Source organism: Protopterus annectens, chromosome 8.part0, assembly GCF_019279795.1.
Source record: "Protopterus annectens isolate FY-2018-M chromosome 8.part0, PAN1.0, whole genome shotgun sequence".
In the NCBI taxonomy this organism is placed as follows: domain Eukaryota; kingdom Metazoa; phylum Chordata; order Ceratodontiformes; family Protopteridae; genus Protopterus; species Protopterus annectens.
In genome coordinates this window covers 213820573-213832970 of record NC_056741.1, presented here as the reverse complement: position 1 = coordinate 213832970, position 12398 = coordinate 213820573, and the positions used below count along the sequence as shown (strand labels likewise).

The window sequence follows — 12398 nt, the reverse complement described above, 5'->3', positions numbered from 1 at the left end:
TGTTACAGGCCACCCTCTCAAACTCAGGAAACCCACACAGCCTTCCTGAAAACACTGGAGGGTATAAATGTATCACCAAACACCATCATATTGGGTGACTTCAACTACCCGAATATAGACTGGGAACATTACTCAAGCCCCAACTTTCTAGCCCAAAGGTTCCTGGAGTTCATAAATTCAAATGCCATGGAACAACTAGTCACCGTCCCCACAAGAGGAGAAAATATACTAGATCTCATCATCACAAACATGGGGACAAAATGCTCCACACTGGAAGTATATCCCTCTTTGGTGAGATCAGATCATAAACTAATCTCACTAGAAATCCACATCCCGCCCCCACCCCAAACAAAAAAGACCACAGTGAAGAACTTCTCTAAAGCAAACTTCACACTACTCAAGACAGATGGGGTATCCTTCAAGGCCCCCAAGCCAATGGAAACCACAACCCAAGCTGCGGAAGCCCTTACAAATGCCTTCTATGAACACCTTCAGGACTGCATGGATCAGGCAATCCCAAATAAAACCAAGACTCTTTCCACCAAGAGCAAACGTCCAGTCTGGTGGACCCCAGCCATAAACAAACTTTACAATAAGAGGAGAAAGCTATTACATGATAGAGCAAAATCCCAAAAAGGGAAGGCATCTTTGATCAGTACTAGCAAGAAACTACGATCCCTCATAAAATCATCCAAGGCCAACTTTGAGAAAAAAAATTGCCATAGATTCAAAAGACAATCATAAGGCCTTCTTCAGCTATGTCAGAAACCTGGGTGGAAACTCCCAGATATGCTCAGAATTAGTCCAAAATGATACAAAAATCACTGAACCCACAGACATTGCCAACATACTGGCAGACAGGTTCAGCGCAAACTTCACCCCCTCTCCCCCCCAAAAGGAGAGATAACTATCCCAACAGAGTGTAGCCTCCCAGACATCTCAAATGCGCAGGTGAAAGCTGCTCTCTCTAAAGCTAAAAACACAGCATCAATGGGACCGGATGGTGTCCCCGGCTGTGTGCTACATGAACTCAATGAAGAACTAAACCCGCACATAAGGCAGCTGTTTAATCATAGCCTTACCACAGGATATGTGCCCAAGGAGTGGCGTACGGCAACTGTGGTCCCACTCCACAAAGGCGGTGCCTCTACGGACCCTGGTAATTACGCCCCATAAGCTTAACAAGCCTGGTCTGCAAAGCTATGGAGAGGATCATAATGGAACTCATAAACAAGGACATAGGGGACTTGCAGACCTTGGACCCAACCCAGTTTGGCTTTGTCAAGGGCAGATCTTGCCTTTTGAACTTGGTCGACTTCTTCAAAACAGTTACCAAGGCCATTGATGAGGGAAAGGCAGTCCATACAGCCTACCTTGACCTTGCAAAAGCTTTCGACACAATACCCCACTCGGGTATCATAGAGAAACTTACCAGCTTAAATGTAAACCCATATGTCACAAGATGGGTTGCAAACTGGCTAAAGGACAGAACCCACAGGGTTAGAGTTGCTGGAGCCATGTCAGACTCCAAGCCGTTTACAAGTGGTGTCCCACAGGGCTCAGTCCTTGGCCCCCTATTGTTCAGCATCTACTTCTCAGAAGTACAGGCAAACATAGGAGGACTATGGCTGACAAAGTTTGCGGATGACTGCAAACTGGGTGCCATAGTGGATAGTACATCGGACACAGACATCCTTCAGAGGGGTCTCACGGAAACTGATAGCTGGTGCCAGAGCCATGGCCTGAAGTTAAACGCAAAAAAGTGTATAGTCATACCCTTCGGGAAAAACAAGGTAACCCCAAGCTACCATATAGGTGGCAACCCACTAAGCACAGAAGAGGTTATCAGGGACCTGGGTACCCAGGTTGACAGTGGCCTCTCGTTTGACACTCACGTTGCTAAAGTGGTTCGAAAGACCTTCTACATTGCCCATCTGATCATGAAGGGATTCACATCCAGATCAAGTGAGGTCATTGTTCCCCTGTACTCTTCACTTATCAGACCAATGATCGAGTACAATGCCCCGTTCGGGATGTATCTCACCCAACACCTGCAGCAATTGGAGAGACCCCAAAAGTTCCTCACCAAAAGGATAAAGGGACTCCAAAACCTGTCATATACTGCCAGACTGAAGAAACTCCAACTCTATTCAGTTGCATACCGTCTGCTCAGAGGTGACCTGTGCCTGACATACAAGGCCATGACCAACCCGGAATTAATGGACATGCTCCACCTCAAAAAATCCAAATCCACCAGAACCACTAGAGGAAGTGGCTTAAACCTTAGCACGGATATAAATAGGACGTGCTGGAGGGATAGATTTATCACCCAGAGACTCCCCATGCTGTGGAATAAAATCCCGGTCCATGTGAGGCAGAGCACCTCGCTGGCTCTGTTCAAGAGAAATCTTGACCGGTGGATTGGAGATCGTAGGTTTACCCTGGGAATCATCTCTGTGTCACTGCTGGACAGAGGCACAACAAACTAATGGGCACATTATTTCTAACATAAGGGGTGGCGTAAGCCACATAACTTTGGGCTAGGCTTATAAATGCCTTAGGGCAGATAGCCTAGTATAAACCTATGAACCTATGAACCTATGTTAACATGATGAAACCTTACCATGATAGGAAGGCCCTTGTGTTGAGTATCTGCAGTGGATTGCAGGATGAGTCTGAGGGAGATCTGGTGACTGATCTCCTCAGTGAGGCTAGGACTGACACCTTAGTAGAAGGGGTAGCAATGTTCTGGCAGTTATCTCCTACCCAGGTTCAAGAAATCTGAACAGTGTTACATGAGTTTGGGGACATTTTCACTGGGAAACCAGGGTGAACCCACCTGGTGCGACACCATGCGGATACAGGACTCCAAAGGCCTATTAAGTATGCCCCTTATAGAGTGTCTGAGAGGGTTAAACAGTCTCTGAGCGAGAGGATACAGGAAATGTTGGAACTAGGGGTAATTCAGGAGTCAAGCAGTTCCCTGGACCTCCTCAGTGGTGCTGGTACCACAGAAGGATAGCAGCACCAGGTTCTGTGTGGACTATAGGAAATTAAATAGTCACACAGAGTCAGCTGCTTACCCCATGCCTAGGACAGATGAAGCCCTAGAGCAGTTGGGGCTAAGTATCTTACAACCATTGATCTTACCAAGGGTTACTGGCAGGTACCCTTGACTCCCAGTACTAGAATAAGGTCAGCCTTTGTGACTCCTTTGGCTTGTATGACTTCACAAAGATGCCCTTTGGGATGAACAATGTTCCAGTGGACTTTCCAGAGGCTAGTAGATCATACCCTACCAGGAGTAGGATATTTTGCCCTTGCTTACCTAGATGATATTGCCATCTACAGCCATTCTTGGCAACAGCACCTTCAGCATGGCAGGGAGGTGTTGGGCAGACTAAAGAGGGCAGGACTGACCATTAAGCTCAGCAAATGTCAGGTGGGTATGGCAGAAGTCTCCTACCTAGGACATAGAGTGAGGAGAGGTAAGATCAGGCCAGAACCTGCGAAAGTGGAAGCCATTCAGGCATGGCCTGCACCTGTTACCAAAAAGGAGGTGGGGGAATTTTTAGGGCAGCAGGGTACTACAGAAAGTTTGTCCCCAGTTATAGTACCATAGCTATTCTCCTCTCAGAACTGACAAGGAAAAACAGGCCAGATAAGGTAGTGTGGAGCCAGCATGTGAGCAGGCATTCCAGAGGCTTAAAGGCACTTTGGGAGGACCCCTTGTGTTAGCCAGTCAAGATTACAGCAAATAATTTGTTGTGCAAGTGGATGCTTCAAACGATGGGGTGGTGGCTGTACTTAGCCGTATTTCTTCAGAGGGAGAAGAGCACATAAGCTCCAAGCCATGGAGGAATGCTATGCAGCTGTAGAAAAGGAATGTCTAGCCATAGTGTGGGCAATGCAGAAACTTCAACCTTATCTGTATGGGAGAAAATACACTGTAGATACAAACCACATTCCCCTAACATGGTTACATCGAGCCAGCCAGCAAAATGGCAAGTTACTAAAGTGGAGCATAGGGTTGCAAGCTTATGATATGACAGTGCAGCACTGCAGTGGGGTGAGCAATGCCAATGCAGATGGGCTCTCAAGACAAGGAATGGGGTAAGTCATTCCCAGAGGGTCTATATTAAATAGACAAAAGTGCAAAATGTCGAAAGCTCAAATGAGCGGAAATGTAGGAACCCCACACCCCCGCTAGATATATATTCCAACTCTGAGATCGCACTATAGTGAGGAAAGGGCAAATATTTTGATCTTCACTGTACTGCGATCCAAAAAATAAACCTAGAGTTCCTGAGTTTTTGCTCATGTGACATTTTGAACTTTTGTTGATCTAAATTAGACCCTTCCCAAATAGGCTCAACCCTCTCAAGCAACGTTTCTCAAGGGTCACTTGAAAAATTAGCTTGAGTTTTCGGGGGGGGGGGGATTGTGAAGGCTGCCAGCCCAACTAGCTGGAATTTTGTAAATAAGTCTATGTAATTTGTGAATAGTAACATGATTTGTATCCTTGTCTTACAAATGTAAGAAAACTGTATAAACACAAATCCAACGACAAACTGAGAAAATGACAAGGGAGGATTCTCATGGTGAGGAAGTAATAGACCTTACCGAGTCTACCTCACATTCTCAGGTGTTTTCATTTAATGACTTGTTAGACACTAATGTTAGTTCAAATACATCTGAACTTATCGATTATGGGCTAAATGTTAATATGTCAGGCCCAGCTGTTATTCTTAATGATAAACAAGATTTTCGTCTTGTCCTATTTCACCTGAATTAGTCAATCTGTTTGCTAAAGGTTATACACATGTTCCCCAGCAGCGAATAGATTTAACTAGGATGATTATAGATCTTAAATTGTTTACAAGGAAATTGAACTTCCAGCTCCTTTTGGGAACAATACTGGTTTAGATGTAATGCAACAATTTCGTACTCCTAGTACGTTCAATCCCCCACTGCACCCAATTATTCAATCATTTGAGGCTGTATGTGAATTGGACTATCGATCTTTAGCCAGACAAAATTGTAGTAATGATACACTTACATCTGAACATGAATTAATTAAATTTATTCACACACAAAACATCCGTATATGTAAACCTGATAAGGGAGGGGGTTTAGTAGTATTTGATGTGGATGATTACAATGAAAGAATGCCTGAATTACTTAATAATGATACATATTTGATTAGTTCTAGATCTGAAGTTAATAGTGCATACAATTTGGTTAAATCTTGTATTAACAACCTTTTTATTGAAGGTCGTATCGACCAACATCTACTGAATTATATGACTACTTCATTTCCTATGTATCCATGTTTTTTCTGCATTCCTAAGATCCATAAAGACCTATCCAATCCCCCTATGAGACCATTGGCTGATGGTCGAGGGTCACCTACGTATGTCTGTGCTAAAGTTATTGATTCCATTCTACAAAAAGTTATGTCATGTGAAGCACAAATATGTAAGGACTCCTGGACATTTTTGTCAAATATTAACACCTTGGAGTTTAGTCCTAGTTATAATCTGTTAACAATAGATGTTAAGGACTTATATACTTGTATTCTGCATTTAATTGCGACAGAATGGGTTGCTTACATGATGAGAAAACACAATGCCTCTAGTCAGGACATTTCTTTAGTGATGGAACTGTTGGATTTGGTGTTAACTAATAACTTTTTCACTTTTAACCAGCAGTTTTATTTACAGAAGGTTGGTTTGGCCATGGGGTCTCCATGCGGGGCCAGCATGGCTAACCTTGTAATGGCTTATTGGGAATCTGAATATGTATTCAAACACCATTTATACGTTGAACATGTGGTATATTATACAAGATATCTTGATGATATTTTTGTATTAATAAAAGGGGATGAACAGGTAGCTGCTTCTTTATTAGAAGCTTTTAATTCTTCAACTGAATTTTTGAAATTTACATCAACGTTTGATAGAATGTCAATATCTTACTTAGATATATTACTTAATAAGAACATTGAACTAAACTGTTACACAGCAAGAATTTTTTGTAAAAATACATATTCTAATATGTTCCTTCATTTTTCGAGCTGTCACCCCTTTTATCAGAAAAGGGCAGTTGTTAAAGGGCAATTGGTTAGGGCCGCCCGGATCTCCACTCAAGACATAGATTTTGAAGACGAATGCCAATTTTTGAGAATGGCATTCAAACATAGGGGTTACCTGTCAGGTATGCTGGATGATTTAATTCATGAAGTTAGGAGAAAAAGAGCCAACCAAGTTTATGTACCATTGTTGGCTATGAAACCTGTTGTTGTTGAAGACAATTTAAACCTTGGAGAGCCAGTCTGTCAATGTACTGATACGATGATACCCGTTGTAGGAGTCGAAAAGGTGGCTAGTAGCTTTATTACTACATACTGTACACAGAGTTTTTCTTGTATAAATATAATTAAGAAGAATTGGGGTTTGTTTAGATCAAATCAGAATTTACTGAACAAACTCGGGCAGGGGCCGAAAATAGTTTTTAAGCGTGGCAAAAATTTGAAAAATTTACTAGCATATAATCCAAGCCCTTTTGTTAAGACATCAGGCATGGTAAAATGTGAGGCCTGTAATATGTGTAAGCATATAGAAATAACTAACTCATTTACTGTCAATGAGTTTAAATATAGATTACAGTGCAAGTTGTAATTCTAAAGAAATAGTTTATTTGGCTAGGTGTATGTATTGTCCTGCCTTCTATGTTGGCAAGACGGAGCGTAGACTCCGTGATAGAATTTATGAACACATTTATGCTATAAGCCACAAGAAGGCAGACAACGCTCTAGCCAAACACATTGCTATGTTTAGTAATCATTATTTTAAATTCTTGGTTATTGACAGTATTACACGTAGTTTTAGAGGTGGCCCATTTGCACTTAGATTATATGAATTAGAATTGAAATGGCAAATTAGGCTAGATGCTTGCAATATACCCTGTCTGAACGATGCAATTTCTATTAGTAGTCTATTGAAATTAAAGAGTTTAGAGAGATGACTTTGGTATGATTATTTGTGAGAATGTTTTATTAATGTTCTATTAATGTGTTTTTTAGAAAACTTATGAATAGAATTGTTACTCATTTTAACTTGGAAATTTAGTGACAAGTGCACTTTAAGTGGTTAAATTAATTTACTTGCTTAGTTAATTATTTTATTTTCGCGCCTTTTTGTGCTGCTTTTAACATATAAATGTAACTGGAGTACTTTTTAATGTATTCTGAAGAAGGCTGTGTTGTATCAGTCGAAAAGCACTTAAATTCATTTATTAAATTGGAGTGTGGTTGCCAGTGCCGGTTGGTTTTCTTTTGTTTTTCTAAGAAAACTGTATGTTATGTACTGAGCTTCAAGAATGTAACCACAGTGTACCCTACTGGAAAAGAGCAGAAATGTTTATAAACTATACGCCTATGCAAATGTATGTTTTGATGGTTAAGGCTGGACTATACAGAGTTAACTTGCAAACCCTCAAGCAAATAAGCTGAAATTGTTTACAATTGTGCTATCTCTCAGTTATAGCTAAGAGTTCTTTCGATTTTCTGGAAACAGAAATAATTACAGGTTTCGAATGTAAAAGTGTTTAACAGTTTTATGACTAACAGTTCAAGGCAACTTCTGAAAGATAAGTATTTTTCACAGAGAAATGGTAAATTCTATTGGCATCTATTTAAACTGGGAACTAGAGGCAGATGTCAAATAGTGATGTCATTTAGCTAACCCAGCAGCAATGGGTATTGTTAATTTAAGAACTATCTCAGAGAGAAAGTATGTGCATTTTGTATTTGTCTTTGGCTCTGACAACATCTCGTCGACACTTGTCTTGCTCTGTAATTAAGTTATTTGAATCATAGTATCTCTCTTAGAGATAGATAGGAATTTAGTAGGAATAGTTTAGATGTTTTTTGCATTTATGTGAGATTGTCCTGCAATATTGTTTTAAAATCTTTCCTGTGATTCTGAACTCTGTTGTCACTGTATTAAGTTACTGAATATTGTCTTGTCTTTTATTATTTATTATTAAATATATTTAAACCTTTTAATTGTGACTGGTTTGTTTAGAGATATTTAAGCTCTTAAAGTACTTGTATATATATTTGGTGACACTGTATAGGCTACTCCAATAGCCTTAATGTCTTTGTCACACTTACCATTTGGATAATAGTAACATTACACAGTAGATTGGTCACACTTTGGGAAGGGCCTTATAGTAGTTGATAAGTAAGGGTGGTTGGTGGAAGTGATTTCTACCTTATAGCAGAAGGGGGCATAACTAGAGAACCTGTACCAGCCTTCTCCAGAAGTGTCTGTGTGTTTGTATATAAATCAAATTTCAAAGTGTGTGTGTGTGTGTGTGTGTGTGTGTGTGTGTGTGTGTGTGTGTGTGTGTGTGTGTGTGTGTGTGTGTGTGTGTGTGTGTGTGCTTTCAGCTACCTGGGCAGGGACATGAAGCACTGGTTGGACAGAGAGGGTGCTGGAGGTTTTGGCTTGACTATTCGGCTGAGACCTTAACCCTAAAGCTGTGCCAGTTGGGAGTCTTATTGGAGATCTGGAGAAAGAGGGAGAAACCAGCCCCAGACTGATTGTGATATCTGTGTGCTCTTAAAGGAAATTGTACTTTATTGTGTGTGTACTTGTCATCCTCCCAATATGGACATCCCTCACTGGTGTTAGCGGTGAGGATTGATGCTCCTTGATTACTAGGTCAGTGCAGGAGTGTCACAAGGGGGATGAACTAAGGAACTATCTTCTGGCAATTCTTTCTTGGTGGTTGCAGCTGCAACCATTGCATCCACTGAAGGATATCTGCACCAATGTTTCCTATCTGTAAGAGCAGAAGGAATTCTATAAGATTTTATGGGGGTGGGCTCCATCACATCAGAGTCTTTCCATGCTGACTGAACCATCAAGTCAATGAGTGGGTCAAAGGGCAGTACCACCCAAGATGAATATGAGCCAGAACCAAAGGCTTCCAGGAACAGCGACTCATCTGGAGATGGACTTTCTGTGGAACATCTCCCTCTCTGTTTCATCAGTTCCAGGATCTTGCTTTAATTGATGTTCTCAGAGAGATTTTTGGAGGCCTTTGTCTTCATCCAAATCCGTGTCTTCAATGATGGACTTTGAGGAAGAGTCTATGTGTTTCCGTTTGCATGTCTGATTTCTATGAACCATCTTTGAGGGAGGATCAGAGGGTTTAGAATCAGAATCAGACTGTGAACTTATGTAGCAGAGTGCCTAAGAATTCTGTGGAATGGACTGTCCTTGTCTGAAAGAAGAATGAGAACCAGAGACTGATTCTAGGTAGGGGTTCAGATTGATATACGCATCTTTTCACTCGGCATCAAAAGAACCCATTTGAATGTCTCAAAAGCCAAGGATGCCAGTAGCTCCATTGACACCTTTTTATGCTCAGCCAGTAAAGAAACATTGGAACCAATAGGTCTCAACCTCAAGGTAGATCTCAGTGTCAATCTATCTAGCACCAAGGTACTGAGTGGAAGAGATGGTTCTGACATTTTTGGAGTCAGCCCATCCCCTAAAGCCCCAGTACCAAAACTTCAGCTCTGAGACTGCTCTGGATCCAAACATGTCCAAAAGAAGAAGGGAACTAGTTAAAGTCAGGCCTAGAAACTACCAGTGCCAATTTCAGAAAAGACACAAGGTGGGTAGATGGACTAGCACTCGGTATGCTCTCAAAGGATGGTACTGAGAGAACCCTGAGCTGTCTGCATCCTGAGAAACTTTCTCATCATTCTGTCAAAGTCCTGTTCTTAACGACCAGGATGACGATGATGTCACCAGTGGTGATCTGGAATATCTCCTCTCCTGACGCATTGGAGAATGCAGTCTGAGACTGACTGGATCCAGGGAGAACTCGAATGAGCAAGAGATGTTGAAAGGTTTACTATCAAAACATCAAACATCTGAACATAAACTGTTCAAAAATGCAGTTTACATGTTCGATGTGAGGAATATTAATTAGGTTGGAATATCGACAACCTAATTGAGTTGAAGTCGAATTCGACTTCTGAAGTCAGTTATCTCCTTTGCAGCAGTACATACTTACAAGATCTGTACTGCACAGTGCTGACAGCAATGTTTTTGCAGGGGGGCAAGCCTCCCTGCACACCCCCTGCCACTTATATAGTCCAAATCTCTCGATCTGCACTGTCCCGCAATCTCAATAACTAACATCACACATGTGTGATGCATTCGCTAAACAGGAGATTTGCTGAATTGAAGGTAGGCAATATGAAAATCGGCCAACTAACGTTTGGCATTCTCATGTTCACCAAACCTACATTCTGCATTGTGAGAGTAAACCATGTCCAAAGACTGTCAGCTCCGAAAGTCTCAGTACCTTTGGATCTGATCCCAAAGACAAAGTTGGATCAGGGTACCTCTTGCTTTGCTTCTTGAAGTCTTATTTATCCTTTTCCTTTGACTTTTTTTTTTGGTCATGTCTTATTCTACTCTTTGTCCTTGTCTTTATCACGTCTCCTTGGGTTTCTTGTCTTTGGTATGAGAAGAAATCACATTAGAGAAAGAGCAAGGGACAGCAGACCTTATCTGGGGAGGGAGGAGTCCCTTTACTATTAGTTTCTCCCTTTTCTTAATAAAGCATTCCTAAAATCTACTCTTACTCTAATACTTCTAATCATACTAAAGAAACTTGAGAGAGAAAACGCTTTTGGTAAGGGAGGAGTGCTACAAAAGCCTTCCAAAAAAGGATACAGGATAAGAGCCCCCGAAAGTGTGACCAAATGCTTCAAGTGGCAAACAAGATCTGCAGTTCTAAGATGGAGATCAGAGAATTATGGGTAAGGAAGCAGTAAGAGTCCTGGAATCAAAGACATTCAGATTTAGTGCAAAAGTCAGATCTGATCGGATCTGACAACCCACAGTTGAATCACATGAAAACAGACAAGACTGAATCGAACGTTATGTATTTACCAGTTACGAAGTCAGCTCCTTGTTGCCCTTGACCATCCATTTTGACAGCTGGGTTATCTGCCTTGAGGCAGATCTGAGCTGGCAAGATATAATAGAGCTTCTCCAGTGTTCTCCCCTCTCCCATAATGCACTGAACTATCAGTACTCCACTCATCAATTTTGCCTCTGAGATGAGATGGGAAGATCCCTGAAAAGGGAACTCCAAGGAAATGAATAATAGGAAGGCTATAGAAAGCAACAGGAAAGCTTCAAGTAGGGTCAGTCATGATCTTCCAGAAGAATGAAAGGAATTTTTACAGTTGGAATGGGGGCAAGGAGCCTTGGACATCAAGACAGGGAAACAGGGACAACAGATATCTTGCATTATGGAAAGTACATACATTTTGTATCCTACGTTATCCACTTTGTCTCAACAGCTGTGGCAGAGCCCCCAGCTACCTCAATACTTGGGTGGCATTATAGCAGAAAATTAAAGGCTGCTCTGCATCTTCAATTGAAATCCAGTCTGTAGTGCTTGACAAAGATAAACATGCTAGACTAAGTTGCTGCTGCACAGTCATCATCCACTGATAAATGTATGAAAAAGACAGTAGAATTTGAAAGAGATGTAATGGAATGTGCTCTTGTTTTGGTAGAAAGGGATAAACTCTTTGCATCATAAATGAAAATTATGCAGTTTGACAGGCATTTAGACAAGATGACTAGATAATTTCAACCCTGATTTGGTCACAGAAAAAGTACAGTTTTGTACCTACCATAAATGTAGATGTCCGATAGGAATGCATCTGCAGTCCTTACAAATGGGTTGTCCTGTCGTCAGGCAGCCTTTCGGTCGGCCGGATTCCAAAGTCTGGGTCTGGCTTCGGCTGGTGTCGCACTACACCCGACGTCATTGCTGCAGTTACTCGGGTATAAAGGCATCAGCCGACGCCATTTTCCTCAGTGTTTCTTGCCCCAGATGCCAGGTGCCCTCTAGGAAGGCTAAATTTTGATAAATGCCAATGGTTCAAAATATTAGAGAGCAAACAAAAAATAAGCATGTATGTACATATATACAAACAAATACACCATAATAGATTCCCCCAGCTAGCTATAAGAGGGAAAATGCCCTAGGAGTACCACAGAGGGAAGGAGGGTGGGTAATCCTGACTGCAGATGCATTCCTATCGGACATCTACATTTATGGTAGGTACAAAACTGTACTATGTCCTTCAAGGATGCATCTGCAGTCCTTACAAATGGGTAGAATACCATAGCCAAACTGGGGAGGAGGAAAGATAGAATTATGGTGTAGTTAAGATCCCTTGCAAAACAGCAGTGGCAAAACCTGCTCGGGATCTAGAGTATAAAGGTAAATTATAATGCTTGGCAAATGTATGCACGGAGCTCCAAGTAGCAGCCTCTAAAATGTCTTTG

The 12398-nt window shown here is 41.5% G+C and overlaps 1 protein-coding gene across 2 annotated transcripts in view; it reads right to left on the bottom strand.

Annotated features, from left to right (window-relative positions):
- The window catches only part of LOC122808703 (endothelin-converting enzyme 1-like), a 1298251-nt gene that overhangs the window by 180828 nt on the left and 1105025 nt on the right, over positions 1-12398 (bottom strand). The window lies entirely within an intron of this gene.